Source organism: Anas platyrhynchos, chromosome 2 (genome assembly GCF_047663525.1).
Source record: "Anas platyrhynchos isolate ZD024472 breed Pekin duck chromosome 2, IASCAAS_PekinDuck_T2T, whole genome shotgun sequence".
NCBI classification, from domain to species: Eukaryota; Metazoa; Chordata; class Aves; order Anseriformes; family Anatidae; genus Anas; species Anas platyrhynchos.
In genome coordinates, this window is record NC_092588.1 from 23,229,391 (window position 1) to 23,248,027 (window position 18,637).

Here is an 18,637-nt window from a genome sequence, read left to right on the forward strand (position 1 = left end):
AAAATTTGCTTTGCAATAAGCCAGTCATGGAGTCTCCACCTCTTACAGAGCATCTAGAGAAACACACACTAGAAATAATACAGATAAAGGTGGTTCTGCTTTAGAAATGAATCCCCTCGGGGTTCTTCCCAAGCGTATGCTTTTTTGCCCATTTAATATTTTAATTGCTTGGGAGTTTTGCTCTAACTCTTACTTACCAAGTAGGACAGAACATTGAACATCTGCACTCTAGGGGAAGGGACCTGTTTTAAGTAACTGGGGCAGGTGAGGTCCTCAGAGCTTCATGTCTGGTGTGGAACTGAGCCTTAGTGGCTCTTCATTGAAAGAAATTTGGCGGCAAAAGACTTAGTTACTTTTTCATAAATAAGAGGGTTAGTTTTGCTATATCCTGCAGAGCCTGATGTTTCAGCTAAAAAATATGTTTCCAAAGCATGGAGTTATCACTGTTTCTTATCCTTCTTTTTACTTGAGCACCTTTGAGAAAGCAGAATGTTTCCATTCATGAACTTCTGCTGCTGTTAACAAGCATCAGAAATAATTAAGCTATCTTACCCAGCAGCAAATCATTAAATATTCCTTGATAAACATGCTTAATTGAAAGAAACATCTTCATTATGTCCCCACCCCCACCCCCCGTTATGTCAAACCTTCATTTTCTCTGCTTCATTTTGTAACATCCTTGGAACTCTGTAGGTAAGTTTTGAGGGAATATTTCAGATTTGGAAGGCTTGGGTCTTCCAAGCAGCATCATAAGGAAAAAGAAAGGGCTCAGTAGAAAAAAAAAGAATATAAAATATGTTTTTAATTCTGGTATGTCTGGAAAACTAAGAGCATAACACAAGTAGATTAGGTGACTCGAGCTATTTGCAGGGATGTTCTACCCTAAGGGTTATAGAAGACTTCCTGAAAAAATCTGCGATATACCAGGTTGTTGCCTGACAGCAGCAAGGCTGAGTGTCTGGGAGAGCCTCTCATCTTCACTCCTTGACAGTTCATTCCTCCCCCCGTTCTCCTCACATGCTCTCCTATCCTGCTTTTACTAATACTGGTTAGAAATGAAGTGAGCCTTATAAAATATATATTGCAGTTGCCACTCAAAACAGACATCAAGAAAATGAAGAAAACAGCATGATAATAATTGTTTGCATCTATTCGAGAGAGAAGCTCAATATACCTTAATGGCAATCACTAACCATGAATGGTCACAGGGGCAGATTTAGGCTTACAAGTCACTCTCTTTCCCTTGTTATTTATTAGGATAGAGAAAGCAACAGGCATGAATGACACAGAAAGATGAGCACAAAGCCAGACTTATGATCGAAGAGCCTCAAGCAAAAATAAAATCTTATCTCTGACTGCAGGAGGAAGAAATCCCGCTGCAGCAATAAATCCAGAGGAGCAGGACCAGGCTCTTCATTACTTCCTTTGATTCAGCCATAGGATGGGAGTACATGGATGGTGCAGAAGCAGGAGACCAAAAGATGAATCAGCTGGGCCTTTTAATCTGTATAACAGACACAGCCTCTTCTGATACAGTCACCTTCCTGCCCAGATGATCCAATTTCTGCCCTGAATGGTCTTTGAAGCCCTGTCTGCTTGGAGTGCACGACCTGAAACCATTGCTCCCTTCCCCGCAGTATCGCTGTTACAATGGAGCCTGCAGTTAACAGTTGACTGTCCTAAGTTTCCCCAAAACAGTGATGTTTCTTGTTGTTGCTTCTAAAATAATAGTTTCCAGAGGCCATTCCCCACCACACAGTAAGTGTTTGAAAGCAGCATTGTGTTTGGACACAACCTAATTCCCCCGTGGCTCTCTTCCCAAGTTCCGGCACTGCTGTGTTACTGAGGATGCTTTCTCCTTCCCCCCAACCTTGACATGCCAAATATATCCTGACTACAGATGTTGCAGATGATATAATGACATCCGATTGTAATTCAGATGATGCTTCTACTGCCAAGGAAAATCTTAGCAGTGACTATGAACCTAGCAATATTCTGCACTGAGAAAACAATATTTACAGTAGGATTTCAGCCACAGCAGCTAGATGGTGCACTCAAGCATCTGTTTACAAGAAGTTCAAAGAGGCTGAATTGGCTACTGCAAGAAGTAATAAATATACCACCTTTCTAGGACATACATCCCTACATGTTGCCACCAGATATTGCCTCCTCTTAAATATTAGGATAAAGCTTACAGTCATAAACACAGAGATGGCAGCTCATATAACTTGGAAGTTGTGGGACAAACTTGGTAGAAAGATACACAGAGGGGAAATCCGTGTTTGGGCTGCCATCACTGATGTAATCAGGGTTGTGCTGCGCTTTGTGTTGAGCAACCAAGACCGAAGCTAAGAGGGATGCTTTATCACCATCTTAGCTTCTGCCTTCCTGACACACATGGATTTGTATCATGGCCTTTGAGTTTTTTAAACAGAGCAATTCCTGTCTGCTTAATACGGAAGCTGCTATTTGCTGTGGAGTTTCCAAAATTTATATGCCTGCAGGATATTTAAAAATATTTCCAAATCAGCCTATCAAAGCAGGTTTTTCTGCTGTCAAGAGTGTTTATGTAATAATAACAGAGATCCCAACAAATGCCTCCCTTGTAACTTTGCCTGTATACAGAGGGTGAGGTTTGTATAAAACAGGTGTCAGTTATGTGCATGCTTCCCTGCACTGCTAAACATATTCCCCGCTCTCTAAATTGCTAGCTCCATGTACTAACATAGCATGCATGCAGAAAAATACACTGAAACTGACATAATTCAGATTTAATCTACTAAAAAATAAGGTTGCAAAACTACGGGGTACTATATCCTCCTAATATTATCCACTTTAGGGCTAGTAAACATATTGTAACTGCCTTCTCCAGCAGGATAGGTGGGCCCCTGCTAGGAGGCAGGGTCCATTATAGCAGGATGGGTTTTATGGTGATTTTATTTTGTTTTTCTTGGGGCACGTGTGAGGCAGAAGCTGTGAGGAAGTAAATATTTACAGCTTCCCACAGTACAGTGCGGAGCTGCATGCAGCCGTGGTTTGATGGACAGGGCATTTGGCAGCAGAAGGGGAAGGAGCAGATGCTGAGCCCCATGCTAGGTGTTGCCCCTAGGCAGTGCCAATGCTTCAGTACTCATCTCTACGCAAGCCTGGAAATGAAATACACACATTTTAATCACAAAACCACAAAATCCCAGAGTGGCTGAGGCTGGCAGGGCCCTCTGGAGGCCACCTGGTGCCACCCTTGCTCAAGCAGGGACACCCAGAGCAGGTGCCCAGGCCCATGGGCAGGTTCATTGCCTGCTCTGAGAAGACCCTACAGACATCCTTCACGAGGGGGCTGTGAGTACATGTCACACAGCAGCACCGTATGGCAGGCCATATACAAGCAGCATGACCAGCCTCAGTGCTTGGCTGATCAGCCCTATGTCCCCACACATCTGCCCAGTGTGAGAAACAAAGTTGTGGATTTGCAATAGAAGGTGTTTTTTGCAGAGATGGCACTGCGCAGGGACACCTCTTCCCTGCCTGGATGGTGAAGGCAAGGTTGGGTCTCTTTCCCAGCTGCAGAAGGAGGAGCCAGGTGCCCTCAGGCCCCACTGCTGCTCCCAAGCTCCTAGCCCTCCCACACCAGGCCCTTCAAGGTCCTCCAGTACTTTTGGGACATTTCTAGGTCTTTCTGTCATGCTTCCTGTCATGCTGTTTACCCCTTAACCCTTCCTAATGCATTATCATAAGATTACAGATTCCTTCCTGTTGCCTTTTCAGTCTTTTTTGTCTTCTGCAGCTGCATTCCCCAGCAGATGTTCTCCAACTGCTGAGATAATTCCCTTCTTGTCAGGGAGGTTTATAAACCCCATGGCCACCTCCATGCTGCCCCTGCACTGGAGATGCCTTCTTCAGGGACTGCTTGGGCACTCTTCTTGCTTTCCTCCAGAAACGCTCCTTACCCCACCAGAATGGCACCAAGCGTCTTGACATGAATGAGGACCAGACTCATGTTTTCCTACTAACCACAACCAGCTCATCTGCATGAATAGAGAAGCAAAAAATGGGAACAATGTTATTAAATAGTTTAATAGCTTTTCTGTGTGGACAAAAACACAGGGAAAACCAAGGGAAAAGAAAAGTTTATGGATATGGGCAGCTTTAGAAAAAAATGTGCTCATATGGAAATTTCTTCCTAACTGGAAGAAGTTGGGGAAAAAAAAACAACAAACCAAACCAAAACAAAACACAACAAAAACATGCTCTCAGAAGAAAGTGTAGTAGTTCTCATCAGGAAGCTCTATTTTGGGATAACATAAACTATCTGCTGGTTGGATTAATATTTAACATGGCTGAAAAATAGCCTTATTACACATTCCTCCATAAAATGGGCACAAGCCAAATTCTGGTCTAAAGCAAGGCCTATAGAAATATAAGCACCTCACAGGAGGAAGATATTGTAAAAACCCAAAGTAAAGGTTTAAATATTTTGCTTATAATCAGGAAGATAAAATTTAGAAATGCAAAAGATAGAAGAAAAAGTGCAAATATCTTCATCTTGATATTCTGTTGAATCACTTTTATTTATGTGATTAAATTGCATGTCTTGATTCAGAATTGTAAAAACTTGAGGTTCTTCTCCAGATACAGAATTTGGTTGGGAAAAGAAGTGCAGTAATTCATGCTGAACTACACAGACACAAACACACATGTTTAAGAGCATTTCACCGGGATAAAATCAAGTTCTTTTTCAGCACTTTTTTTGAAATTTTCTAGGAATAATGAAGCATTTTTCAACTTTTTTATTAAACGTGTATTTTTTTTTTCTAGATAACACAAGTCCTCTCTTATTACCTGTGACAGTGAAACACCAGCCCTTTGGAGCCTGGTTCAAAGAGGTCCTACATCTTCCTCCTCCATTAGCTCTGAATGTTTTCTGTGGCTAAGATTCATGACTGTACAGATGGTCTATTCATCATGTTAGGCTCAATTACCTCTCAAAATATCTGGGGGAAAGCATGTTTCCATTGAAGTCAGTGTTAAAATTCCTATTACTGCAATGGGGCTGAGATTTCACTCAGAGGGTTTAAATGGCACACTGACCTTTCGGAGGTCTTCTGGGTGGGAGTGAAATTCATACAATGTGTGTATTGCTATGTTTGATAGCAATTTTTCTAGAATATACTATTTTGTAGCATGTATTATTACAAAAAGTAGTCATGTCATTTGCCAAAGCAATTTTTCAAAGCTGAATTTGTTCAGTGTTTTTTATAATTAATGGCATTATGGATACTCTTAATTTAATTATTCAACAGTGTATTCTCTCTTTTGATGGATGTCATTGGTCATTAATCTTCTTGCTTCTTTTTCAATTAGCCTAGATAGATTTTTGCCTTTCCTGATTAACCCTTAGCATGCACAGAGCAGAGAGGGTGCAGTCCTAATCTGACACATGACATGAGACGAGGACATACATGTTGCACTCTGTCAGCAGTGCTAATGCTCACACACATAATTTACAATGACTTATTGCCCTAGAAATTTCTTTGTCAGCTTCTTAATTCTTCTTCTCCAAAAAAAAAAAAAGCTAAAAATCATATCTAAAATTTTAATATTCTATCTTTATATTCCCTCTCAAACTAAAAAATAAAAAAAATAAAAAAATTAAAAAATAAGTATTTAATTACTTGAATATACAATATATTTGCAGAGCTTGAAAACAGCATAGCAGATTTCAATCCTGTCTTAATATATATCAAGGGTTTCAAAGCAAACCCCTCTCAAAGCAGAGATACTGAAAGATCCATCTACATGTTTTGTTAAAGAAAATGACACTTCCAAACTCACTGGCATTTTTCCTGTGCAAGGATCTGAGGGCTAGGAGCCTGTGTGGTGAGTAAGCACACAAAGAATGTCCTGATTTTTAAGTTGCACTTATAAAACAAAGCTATTAATAACAGGTCAAGGCCTCAAAAAGCATAGAGCAAATTACTGCTTATGCAATGAGAGTATGTGTGGCCAAAAGGTGTAGAAAGATTTGGATAGCAAAACTGTTTGCAGATGGCAAAGCCATAAGTGAGTACACAAACCACGGCAATGAGAACTGTATCAGGAAAATTAATTTCAAAGGCAAAATGCAGGAAACAAGTATGAAAGACCGTTTAAAAAGACTACCAAATTGTTTGTCTGGTGTCTTTTTTCAGGAATGAAGAAAGTTCCCTGGACACTACCTTACCTCCCACATGTTTCCTCACACTCACAGCCAAGAAAACACCTGTGAGAGCCACGAAAGACATCACATGAATGTACTTTTCATCTGACTCCTTCCTCGCTAAGTCTGCATTTTTGGTGTGTAGCATCCCGGGCTCTGGGGGACACCGTATGCCCCATGCTGAGACCTTACCTGGTGTGTGCAGGCGTGGAAGCAGCTTTGGGGACAGCTCTGGGGTGATTGTACAGACCTGCAGTAAGGAGAGGGGAGGCATGTGGTACATGCTCTGATCAACTTGGACCTCTTCACAAAGACAGCTTCTCTTTCCCAACAGTGGTGGTCTGCTGGCCCATCACCTTGTCTTGAGAACTGCACGGAGCTGTGGTCAATACTTTCTGAAGTGCTTGGTCATGTCTTAAAACTGAACAATGAAGTCTTCATTTCCTTCTAAAACACTTCTCCCTGGTTCAACTTCCCTTTCCCAAGTAGCCAAACATGTCCCTCTCTGTGCAGTGGGAGATAAACCATGCAGCACAGCTCATGAAGAAGCTGACACATGCTACTGAAAGTGAATTCAGCTTCCTGTTTCCAATAGGATCATTGCAATACTATTTGTAGTATTAGCTAAGCCACACCTCAAGCGTCACGTAACAGAGAAAAAAAAAAAAACAACACCTATAATTCTTGGAGGACAAACACCAGGAATCTGGCATCTGGCTGCCCTTTGTTTGTCCTTGTGGTGTCCTTCATCCTAGAAGAGAGAACATGAGATGTGTATGTTGAGATCTGTATTTGAAAGCAAAGTCGTGGCAGAGAGATTTCCAGGTGCTGTGCAAAGCTTGGGAGCTTTGAACTGTGCCCTTCCTCATTCCCATGCTGGAGAGAAGAAGCATGACCTGGATGTCCCCACACCTCAGAGATCCTCTGCCTGGCATGACCTCTGGGATCATACAAAACTGAAAGGAATTTAGAAAAGCCCAGAGGTTTCTCAAAGATGTGTCAAACGTCAGCATTAACTCAAGGAGTATGTAGATATTAAGTTGATTTAAGGGAAAGATGTTTTCTGCATCCCATCAGTTATTCTGGACTTGCAGCTCAGACTCTTGCCCACAGAATTCCAAATCAGGGCAGTCGGTCCCAGTGCAGTGATTTATAACACAAAGGCAACATACGTGCTATCAATAAAAACACCTTATTTACATTTCATTGGAGCGACTGAGCTGCTGTAGGACACTTCTTTTACCAGACACAGCAATCATCCTAGATTTCTGGTGTCTCCTCTCCAATTTATAAGAAAATGGGGGTTATGGGCAACATTGTATTTTGAAAGGACAAAATCCTGGAAAAAAAAAATTGTGTTGTTGCTGTAAATGCAGAGAAGAGAAACACTTAGCTTTCTTCCAAACTTTTACCCAATTCTTGGAGCCCTCACTTCTTGTTCCATCTGGAAGCAATGTGAGGGTTGCATGGTGTAGGAGGTCATAAGGAACTTGTTTCTCACAGGGTACAGCTTCTGGTACCACCGAGAGAGGGAACGTAATCACTGTCTTTAGGAAATCTAATTAAACTTCCTCCATAACAAATACAGCATGAGAAGAATCATCACAATGTGAAATGCAATAAAAATGGCAGGCTAGTTTAAAGAAGCTAGATGTTAGAGTATGACACTGCTTGTTTAATAAAGTTTTCAGTACTGCTCCTTTCTTTTCTGTCTTAAAAGTATTTACCATCTATTTTTCAAGGTCACTGACTTTTAACAGTCCATTTTTTCCTGTTTATTTTTCTTCCTGTTTATTTTTCTTCTGTTTGCAAACAGTTCCAATAAAAAATGAATGCATTTATTAAGTCATATGATGCATCAGAGAAAAAAAAAACACCACACAAACAAAACAACAGCAACAAAACAGTGTTGCTTTGATTCACTGATCACTCAGTGGAAAAGCTTGACTCCCCTCCTGGCAAAAACTGGCCAGACCTTAACAGAAGCTTACCAGAACCTTTATATGCATTTGTATGCATTTGTTCTTGGTGAAGCTATGTAAATTCTATCCCCCCAAAAATGAGAAAACCTTGAAAGGGCTGAATGTGTAGTTTGAACAAACAGCTACATGTTCAGACATTTGTCCAATATTAACCTTCCAGAAAATGATGAAAATGAAGAGAAGCATCTAAAGGGAAATATTATCTGTCCTTCTGCTACTACTCATGGGATTCACCAGTAACATCACCACAGAGCACACGCTCCTCTGTGTCCTGGCTTTTTACCTCTGCAGAGGTGAGGGCGTTGAGAGGGATCTCATTAGGACTCAGGGCTGGACTTGGACGTGTTTGTCTGCAGCTCTGAAAATGCACAGCCTTGAGCAACCCCGGCCACCTTGCCATGCCTTGCCATGCCTGGCCTTGCCTTGCCATGCCTTGCCATGCCTGGCCTTGCCTTGCCTTCATGCAGAGAGCTCTGGGAACTGATCCCACTACAGAAACTCTTGAGAAAGAAGATGTGCTCTGAGATAGATATGCTTCAGCTGTGCAGACCCTAGCACAGGTACAGGGGAGGAGGTGGAAACATCTGGCTGGCTGGTCCTCACTTCAGTCCTTGATGGACAACATCACTGACTTCTTTGGGTGGCAGGTCACATTTAGCATAGCTGGGGAACAGTAGCCCCATTTCACTCCGACTGTGCACAGTGTAGGGATTGTCTACATCTGAAATGGTGCACATGACTCCTTCTGTGCTGCATATTCAAAGAAAAAAAAAGAAAAAAAAGAAAAAAAAAAAGGGAAAGAAAATGATCTGATCATCTGCAACTTCTCTTCCACAATGGGTGTTTTTATAGATGCTATTTCTTTTTACAGCTGGCTCATTCTTTTTCAGACTTGGCTTCCTTGCACACATGAAGTGTTTTTTGATCAGATTATATTTATGGTGAAGGCAAATACTAATTTAATACCTGTCACAAGACCTTGCAAGATTTCCCATGAGGTCTCATGATGGTGTATCAGCATGTAATTAAATAAGAGGGCCATGCCAGTCCCTGATGCAAATCCTGGGTAGGCAGTGATATTGCATCAAGGAAAAGTTTTATCCTACTGCAGTCACCTCTTTAGCTTGCCTAATGTCTAGTTTGAAATAACCTCATCTGGTTTCTTTTTTCTTTTTTTTTTTCTTTTCCCACTAGTTTGCTCATTCATTTGTACTTCATCTTCACCTCTCATTTTTCTTTTTCCCATTTTCAATCATCCATGGGAAAGAGTGCCACTTGTCACGTACTTCTGTGATATGCCAGTTGCTTTCACTTTGTTTTATTCATGTACTGTTTATCTGCTTATTTATAATTTCATCCCCAAACAGATTGATGTCTGCTGATCTCTGAGCAGTAGCAGGAGGTTTGCAATAGCATAATGCAAGGTTTCATGCCTTTGATAAGCCTCTGCCCAAGCTAATCAGCCCTGCAGACGGGTGGGATACCTGAAGCCAAGACAAAGGTGCTGTTAAAAGGGCAGCATTGCCCAAAGAACCTCTGCAAGATGGCTCAGTGCTTGGTCAGGTTTCTGGGCCTGGTGTTGCATGATGTTGTATGGACAGGCACAAAGTGCTGGGGCTCTTCTTTCTGCTGGAGCTCAGCGATAGGTTTCTGCTCCTGCTGGAGCAAGTCATGGAAGAGGACATTAATCTGGGATGTTGTTCCAGCATGGCCACAGATTTCCAGAGTGACTATAGCCACCCTGCGAGAGCTGGAAGGAAGATGGTGGAAGAAGGGTTTTCAATGACTTTTTTTTTTTTTTTTTCCAATTAAAATTTTCAGCCAAAAATGTCAGAGACTGGGAGACCGAGAACAGCCTTGAAAAATCAAAATTCCAGGTCTGCTGAAGAAAGCCAACATCTGTGTGGTCAAACCACAGCTTTCTATTTAAAAAATATGCCAGTGGATGCTGGATCCTCTCACCAAGTCATTTAGCTTCAGTCCCCTCTCAGGAAAATGGAGAGATTTCTCTATCCCATGAGAAGGAGCTGTAGCCTCAACCTCCAAGCACACTCACAAGCACAACCCCCCTGGCCCCTCTCCCTCCCTGCACCCCTCTCCAGGCTGGGAGTCCCCAGGGTCCCTCCTGCCCCATCTTCTGCCCCAAACCCTCCTGATAGTAGTACTTTTGATCCCACACTAAGAAATAATGTGGAGAGGTCTCCTGGACCAGATCCCAAAGGCAGGAACCACTGTGGGAACCAGGGAAACCAAAAGGTGTCCTTTTCTCCTCAATAGGAACCTCTGATGGCTGTCCTCCATTCTTTCTCCTCGTTCATTATTTTCTACTACACAATTTTCAAAGAGACCTATAGCATCAGTTTCAGAGCAGGCTGTCATCTTTAGGCTTTTCCTCTGGTGGGCACGGATGCTGGTGAGAGGGAGCAGCAGGAGGCATCCCTTACACTGCTGTGAGGGGAGAGGGCCTCAGGGCTGGGAGGGATTCGTACAATCCCACCTTTGTCCGGTGCCTGTGGCAATATGGTTTCCTCTGAAACCAGATTTGCTGTAACACAAACTTCACTGCAACATGTCCAATTACTGGCTGCCAAAATCAGTTCCTATAGCACAGACCTTTCCAACCAGTAGTCTGGCTGTCCTCCAGGCTGTCTGCAGGACAGATATTGGAGGGGGAAGCTGAGGGAAGGACGGCCTGGCACAGGATCCAGATTTCTCTCCTTTAAATAAAGCTGCAGAGAGCGGCCATAATAAGTCTGATGCTCAGGATCCCCACAGACTCTGTTAATGGGAAGAGAACTGGGAGCATCTATTGAAAAGTTTGAAAGGCCTGTTAGAGAAATTAAGAGCGAGTCAGTGATTTGAATGGTGTATTTATTGTTTTAAATGGAAATTAACGTTCTAATTGAGCATTTTATGTAATTAAAATCTTTTACGTGGAAAAAATGAAATCTCTGCTACAGAGGTAATAGGAAGTACAAAAATACTCTGGACATGCTAAAGATAGTGCGGGTAATTAAATGTTCTCCATGCTTCGGTTCTCTCTCCAACCAGATCAGGTAATTAATGCTTGCTTGTGCCAGATGCTGGATTACTCCTGCATCCTGCTGTTCACAATGTGATTCTCCAACAAATTCCCTTTCATTTAGTGGTAAGCTGAGGTAACTGCAGAGCTGCTGTGAGTGTCTCAGTGGGTTTCACTCAGTAAGATGTATCCCTTGGTGAGAGGCAGAGCCCCACCGTGGTGGGTGCTGTGCAAGCGAGGAGCAGGCACCTGCTCAGAGCATCCTGCAGCAGAGTGACTGGGGATATTTGAGGAGTGAGAATGGGAAAATAGTATGTACAGAGTCCAAGCACTCATACTGGTGCCAGTAATTCTGCCTACTGTGAAACAAGCACGTCTTACTTCCAGATAGCAAGGGGAGCAGAAGACACTTTTGCACTCAGATGTTATCCCAGGTGCTGGCCAGTGAGAAAACTCCGTGAGATGAGAGAGGGCAGGACAACTTCAGGAGGAGTTTCCAGACTTTTTTTTTTTCCATTTTGTCCAGGAATTCAGTCTTGCTTAATATTCATACTTGAGCATTAAACACATGGTCTGATCTGCTGGAGATTTCTTCATGTTAGGGGATAGGATTAAACCAACCTCCTTGCTGCAGTGAAGTGACTGGTTTTCCATGTGAAGACCAAGACGTGGTTGAAGGGTAATGTCTTCCACCTTCATTTTCCCCCACAGCACTGTATTCCCTTAGGGGATATTCAGGTCACTGTGGTTATTCCAGAGGAAAAGGCTTAAAGCTTGGTACCTTCACATTTCTGACCTGCTTTGTGACTTCAGGGATCTCTAATTTGTCTTATTGGCAGCTTTGCATTTCCAGCATGATCCCAAAATCACTGTTTTCTGAAGCTGATAGCAAATTAAATACTGTCAGCCAAGCAAAAAAAAAAAAAAAAAAAAGTGAAAAGGTCTCATCGAGAGCTGATGTTCAGTGCCCTCACCTTCAGGACAACCAGTTTCAGTTATATTTATCCCTTAAGGGTCTCTGTATGATTTCTAAAGCAGTGTACATCTTTACACTACACCCGTCTCTGTTTCACATATACAAATGTGCATGGCCATTGCAGAGGCAATAGGACAAAGTGGCAGTGCTGGCTCAGGCAGAATCTCCATTGATTTCAATAAGCAATTTGATTAAGTGGAGACTGTAGGATTTGAGTCAGCCAATTTCATCCAGATTAAGGGGATAACATGCCTGAAATTGATTGACATGGAAGTTGCAAGCTCATGCCCATTGTGCATTCATATACAACCTGTATGTATGATGTGTGCTGTATCAACACTAATAAAAATTTGATAACACTGCATGGGCAAGAAGCCGTCTTGTCTTTGACAGATCTCCTAAAAGCTGTGCAAAGAAGTTCTGCCTCTGAGAGCACTGCAGTCTTCCTTGGCAGCGTGATGTGGGCTCAGCTGGGTGATCAATACCACGCTTCTGGCAGCTCTCTGCAGGGCTGGGATACCCCTAAAGAGCCAGCCCTTTCGGGATAATTCTTCCCTTTCATCAGCACACAAGCTTCATGCTGCTGCTGTCAATAGCACTATCACAGATTCAGTTGTGCATGGCAAGATGGGACACGTGAAGGTGAGGGACCTCCTGGACTGCAGTTCAATCCCATCTTGTCGAAGGCATCATGCCACCTAATCCTGTTCATAAATGTATCAAAATCTATCTTATAGTACAGGACGTGGAACAGCTCTGTGCAGCTGCCGCCTTCTTTGAAAGCTGATTCAAAGGAGAAATCCTAACATGACAGTAATGCAAAATCTTCCTTTGAAGCCTACGGAGCAAACCACCTCTTTGCAGTCAGTGTATCTGTGCTCTCGCTTTCTTTTCTGCTGCCAACAGGGTGCTAAAGCTTTACCAACTGTGGGTCTGCCTTCCTCTTGCACAGGGTCTCTGCTCCTCATGCACTGGGGAGGGAACAGCCCATCCAACCCACGGCTGGAGATGAGCCCACGCCGAGGAGCTCAAGAGCATCATCCCCGTAAATGGCTTCCTTGGTCTTGCTCTCATTGAACCAGGCAGTTGGTCCTCTTAGAAAAAAAAACACAGGCAAACAGCTGAGCAAAGTGGTCATCCTGGCTCGTGTTGTAAAGGGTTTATGGAAGGGAAGAGAACCATTTCAATGAAAAATCCTTTCAGCTGGAAAACACAGTGCTTATCTGCAATCTTGCAATTTCCAGCAAAATTTATGGTTTCTTTTATGTAGCAAATCCTCTGTAAAAATGATTATATATACAAACATTGAAAATTTCCAGGTCCCAGAACACATAATAATATTTGCCACTTATAAAGCCCTTTTCATCTTCAAAGCACTCCTCCAGGACCAGCTAATGAATCTGCAAGTTATTCCTTTGAGGTTAAGTGATGTTCTCAAGGTCAAAGCCTGAATCAGTCTCAGAGACAGGATTAGATAGGAGCAGACTTTTGCCTCTTCATTCTCAGCTTAACCCATGATCTTCACTTGCGCAACCACTTGCTGCACCTCCACAGAAATGCAGATACAGGAGCAAAACAAATTCTTTAAGGGGAAAAAAATTGGCTGTTTCAGAAGTAATTTCTCACCTTTCCTGTAAATTATAACTGCCCTCTTGCTTTAAAAATTGTAGCCTGCCGTGTTTCACGGTTTGTCAGGAATGCTTGCCCATCTGCTTTTCAAGACCAGTCCCTTTGCTTCGTGACAGCCTCCGCCTTTTCCTTCAATCAGGCCATCCCTAGGTCTACATCCAAGTAACCAAGTCACCTTCCCAACTCCAGCATAACCCCCCCAACATTTTTCCCTTCACTTGTCACCCCCAAACCAGCTGTAAAGAAAGTTTTACCAGCGATCCATGCACAGTATAATTATATCACTGAGCACGTTTTGTTTGGGCTGTGCAGGGAGTTAATTCAGAAAATCAGTGCGGTGTGCTTATCACTACAAATTTTAACAGGATACTTCCTTATCAGCTCAAATCTTGTCAAGGTGGATTTTCTTTTTTAGGGTGTTAAAGCAAGAGGGGAAGGGGTGTAAATCAGTGCAAACCTTAGAGAGGTTTAACTCCCTTGGCAGATGGGATGGTTTGCAAAAATAGCCCCGGTTGTGCACTAGTTGTGTGGGTTTGCAGAGATTACAGGGCACAGTGTGAGTTACAGCAAGTCCTTAGGAAGCTCTGACCTGGCACAATGGGGGTGCCACCTCCTCGGGGCTGCCTGAAGCCCCCAGTCCCTGAACACAGCACATCTCCCCTGCAGGCAGCACCCCAAGGATCACCCATCCCAACAGCTCAGCAGTGCGTGATTCAGCCTGAGTGAGAAACAACATGGTTTCTCTTTGTAGCCGGGTCGGAGTCACTCCGATAACATATGATCGTAATTTAGGTGGGTGGGAAGCTGGGGAGAGGGAAGGGGACATCTTGCAGACAGCTTGAAATGTCCCGAAAGTTTCTGAATTTGGGCCCACGGCCTCTCTTTGGCTTGTGTAAATGTTAGTCAGAGCTCAGCATGTATTTATGATCTGAGGCTTACGTTGCCCAGTTGACTCATGCCTTCCAGATCGGGAACCATAACTACCTCGTGGGCTTCCAGTGGTGCCCTCCCCTGGCAGCTTCAAGCTGCTCAGCAAATACAGAAATGAGTGTTTTTCTAAGGCCTGCAAGTCCAATAAAAGTCTTTTATAAGCCATGGTAGGAGTGCCCCAGAATCATAATAAGAATTTTGTAGCCATCAAGGCTATTCACCAATAATAAAAAGGCAGTGTGATACAAACAACAGCAACAGTCCTGGGAAAGAGCAACCAGTTCTTGGGATTTCCCCCATCTTTCCAGGCAGTGGGATGTACTCATCCAACCCTCACATTTTTTTTATTATTTTTTTCTTTCTTTTCTGATTCAGTAAGCCTGAAATGCCCTTCTGCAAAATTAAACTCCCTCAGGAAAGGGGACTCACCCTTTCCTACTGCATGGGACATGGAGATTTCAGTCCTCCACAGCAGAAAAGTAGCAGGGTCCTCCACTTCCCCGCTGTTATTATCAAATCACTGTTGCTACTGGTGCTATGCTTCTCATATTTGTAAAGTTAAAGCAGCAGCTGCTACTACTGTATTTGGGGGGGTCAGATGGGGGAAGGGGTGCATAACCTGTGTGCTTCCAGCATCTGCAGGAGTCAGCTGTTCTTTTTTTTTTTTTTTTTTTTTTTTGAGTGTATTTCTGCATTTAAGCAGTTAAAGTCATCCTAAGTCCCTCTTTATACACCTAAGTCCTTTATTGGATCTAACCCAAAGTATGTAAGTAGGAAAAATGTGAAGTTTCTGCTCTCTCCATAAAGATGTCTAGCTGTCTTTTAAATTCATTACTGTTATTTGCTTCAATAGCTTCACCTAGCAATAATTTATTCCACATGCTTATTACTTTTTGATTGAAATAGCTGTGCCTGAATTCCCCTTTCACTCTTAATTTCCTAGTTTTTAGACTGAGTCTCTTGCTTTTCCAGACTTCTCATCAGACTGAAGAGTTTATCATCTTATTTCAGTTGATCAAACCTTTTTACAACTTCAATATTTCTTCAGGTCTTCTTTTCTCTGACTTTTCTGACAAGCATAAATGCTTTTCTTTGTAACAAATGCAGATTAAGTCTGCTTATGCTTCCATCTCCAGAAAAGCAGAAAGCTATGTAAGAAAGTCGACCTGTCAAAACCCCCTATTTCAATCTTATGAGTAACCAATTTAGTAATAGCAACAGTGTTTTACAGGTGAGAAATCAAATGTCCTATATGCCAACTCCCATCTTCCCTTACTTTGAAAGCTCTAGACTTTTTGATCTGGCAGAGCAGGATGTAGCTTCTTTCTTGGCTGAAAGTGTACAAGTAACTTCATGAATGACAGGCTGAATGGTTTGGGAATAGCTTCTTACTCATTACATTTTTTTTTATAGCTATCTCTGACTGCAGGAAAAAGATTCAAAATGCTATAAAAATACAAGGTTGTGCATGAGTGTGCATTTCACTATTTCAGTAAAGCAAGCTATAGCAAGAATAGCTTTTAATGATTTAACTATGACAATGTGCAATTACCTTAGGGCAACTCCTAGAATTTCTTTTTGTCATATTAATTTTTGCCTCTCACATTGTTTTCCTTTTCCAGTAAGATCTTAGTCATGATCTCAATGAAGCTCTTTGACCTAAAGTCTCATGACACTATAAGGCAGTTCCCAAGTCTGGAAGTTATTGTTTTAGAATCCCTGTGGGGTGTGGCACATTGCTGTGTATCAGTACATGTTCTGAAGGCTTTTCCTTGCAGCCAGAATGCCTTGGTGCATTGTGTGGGAAGGGTAGCTTGATTTGGGGAAGGTGTGCCTTGAAAGGAGACATTTCCACAGCAAGCTGTGAAGCCATGGACAGATGGATGCGTGGCTCCTGCCCGGCATCACCCACTGAATGACTGAATTCTACCTAGCCCTTGTGCCGAGGAACAAGAAAACTAGTGGGCGGAAGAAAAAATGCATTTCAAGATACTTTTGACTGTGATGTTTTTCTTATTCAGTGACTCAAATCTCTGTTTGTAAACTTGAACTGATCTTGCTCTGCAGAGACTGAAATTTGTGCTCATCAGATGCACAATTTCTGCTATGTAAGCATTGTGGGAATCCTCTCCTACTCCCATAATGTGACCATGGTTTCAGGGGACCCTGGGGAGGTAACTGGCGAGGATGGCAGAAGTGCACGTAACTACCCTGGCCCATACTGCCAGTCTTTGCAAGAGGAAAAGAAGACTGGTGCTCATACAGCCTATTATACATTATTTTTTATAAGGTGTTGGGAGGTAAATATATTAATTAATACTAGCAACAGAGGAAAAAAAAAGTCTACATTTTCAATAAATATATTATTCATTGTTTTCAGTTAATATCACTACCTGTGGTAAGGCAGACCAGTATTTCTTTAAACACCCAGCATCCCCTTCTGTGGTACAGGAAAACCAGTGAAAGGTTCAGAGTACCGAAGTATTTTAATTAAATTTTCAGGGCTTGAGGATACAGATAAATTAAAAGGGGAGAAAGGATTTAAGTAGGGAGTGGTTTGGGATCCAAAACACTGTGTTTTTTGTCAGGCAATGACTCTCCAGAATATAATTCTGTTTATCTTGACTATTTATCAGTGTATCAGGGAGAGGAAAATAAGGTATTGTCACCGCCCGATATGGAAATGAGAGCCTGGTGACTGAGTTTGCATCTCAACACATAGCTGGTTTGTCCTTCAGACAGGGAGTTATAACACAGAGGATTCAATACATCTTGAAAGGACACCAACTTGGGAAAATGTTTTTACTAGACACTTTTCCAAGAGTAGAGAAATCTTTGAAAAGTATCATAGCATCAAAGAACCACAGGATGGTTTGGGTTGGAAGGGACCTTAAAGCCCACCCAGTCCCAGCCCCCTGCCATGGGCAGGGACACCTCCCCCCAGCCCAGGTTGCCCAAAGCCCCATCCAGCCTGGCCTTGAGCACCTCCAGGGATGGGGCATCCACAGCTTCTCTGGGCAGCCTGTGCCAGGGCCTCACCACCCTCAGAGTGAGGAATTTCTTCCTAATGCCTAATCTAAATCTGCCCTCTGTGAGATCCACACAGGCCCACCTCTCAGGCCTGCCCAGGTCCCTCTGGATAGCATCCCTTCCCTCCAGCGTGTCAACCTCACCACACAGCTTGGTGTCATCAGCAAACTTTCTGGGGGTGTACTGGGGTGAATGGACACCAACACACATGTTAGATATTGCCAGTCCCAATACTGACCCCAGAGGAACACCACTTGTCACTGATCTCCACCTGGACACTGAGCTGCTGATCGCAACTCTTGGAGTGCGACCATCCAGCCAGTTCCTTACCACAGAGTGGTCCATCCATCACATCCATGTCTCTTTAGAGATGAGGATATCATGGGGGACAGTGTCAAGTGCTTTGCACAAGTCAAGGTAAATGATGTCAGTCGCTTTTCCCCTACCCACCAATGCTGTAACCCCATCGTAGAAGGCCATCAGATTCGTCAGGCACGATCTGCCCTTAGTGAAGCCATGCTGGCTGTCACCAATCGCTTTCTTATTTTCCATAAGCTCTAGCACAGTTTCCAGGAGGATTTGCTCCGTTATTTTTCTGGGCACAGAGGTGAGACCGACTGGTCTGTAGTTCCCTGTCTTCCTTTTTTTACCTTTTTAGATATGGGGGTTATGTCTCCCCTCTTCCACTCAGTGGAATAGTCAAATATATTTTAATATCAGCCAGATATATTTTAATACCTATCTATATATGTTTGGCTTAGCAAGAAAGAGAATATTTTCCTTCTTTCTTCTCTGCTTTTTCTAGTTTTTATGAAGAAGAAAGGACTCTTCTTCTCTTGAAAGGAATCCTGTAGCCTCCAGAAATATTTTCT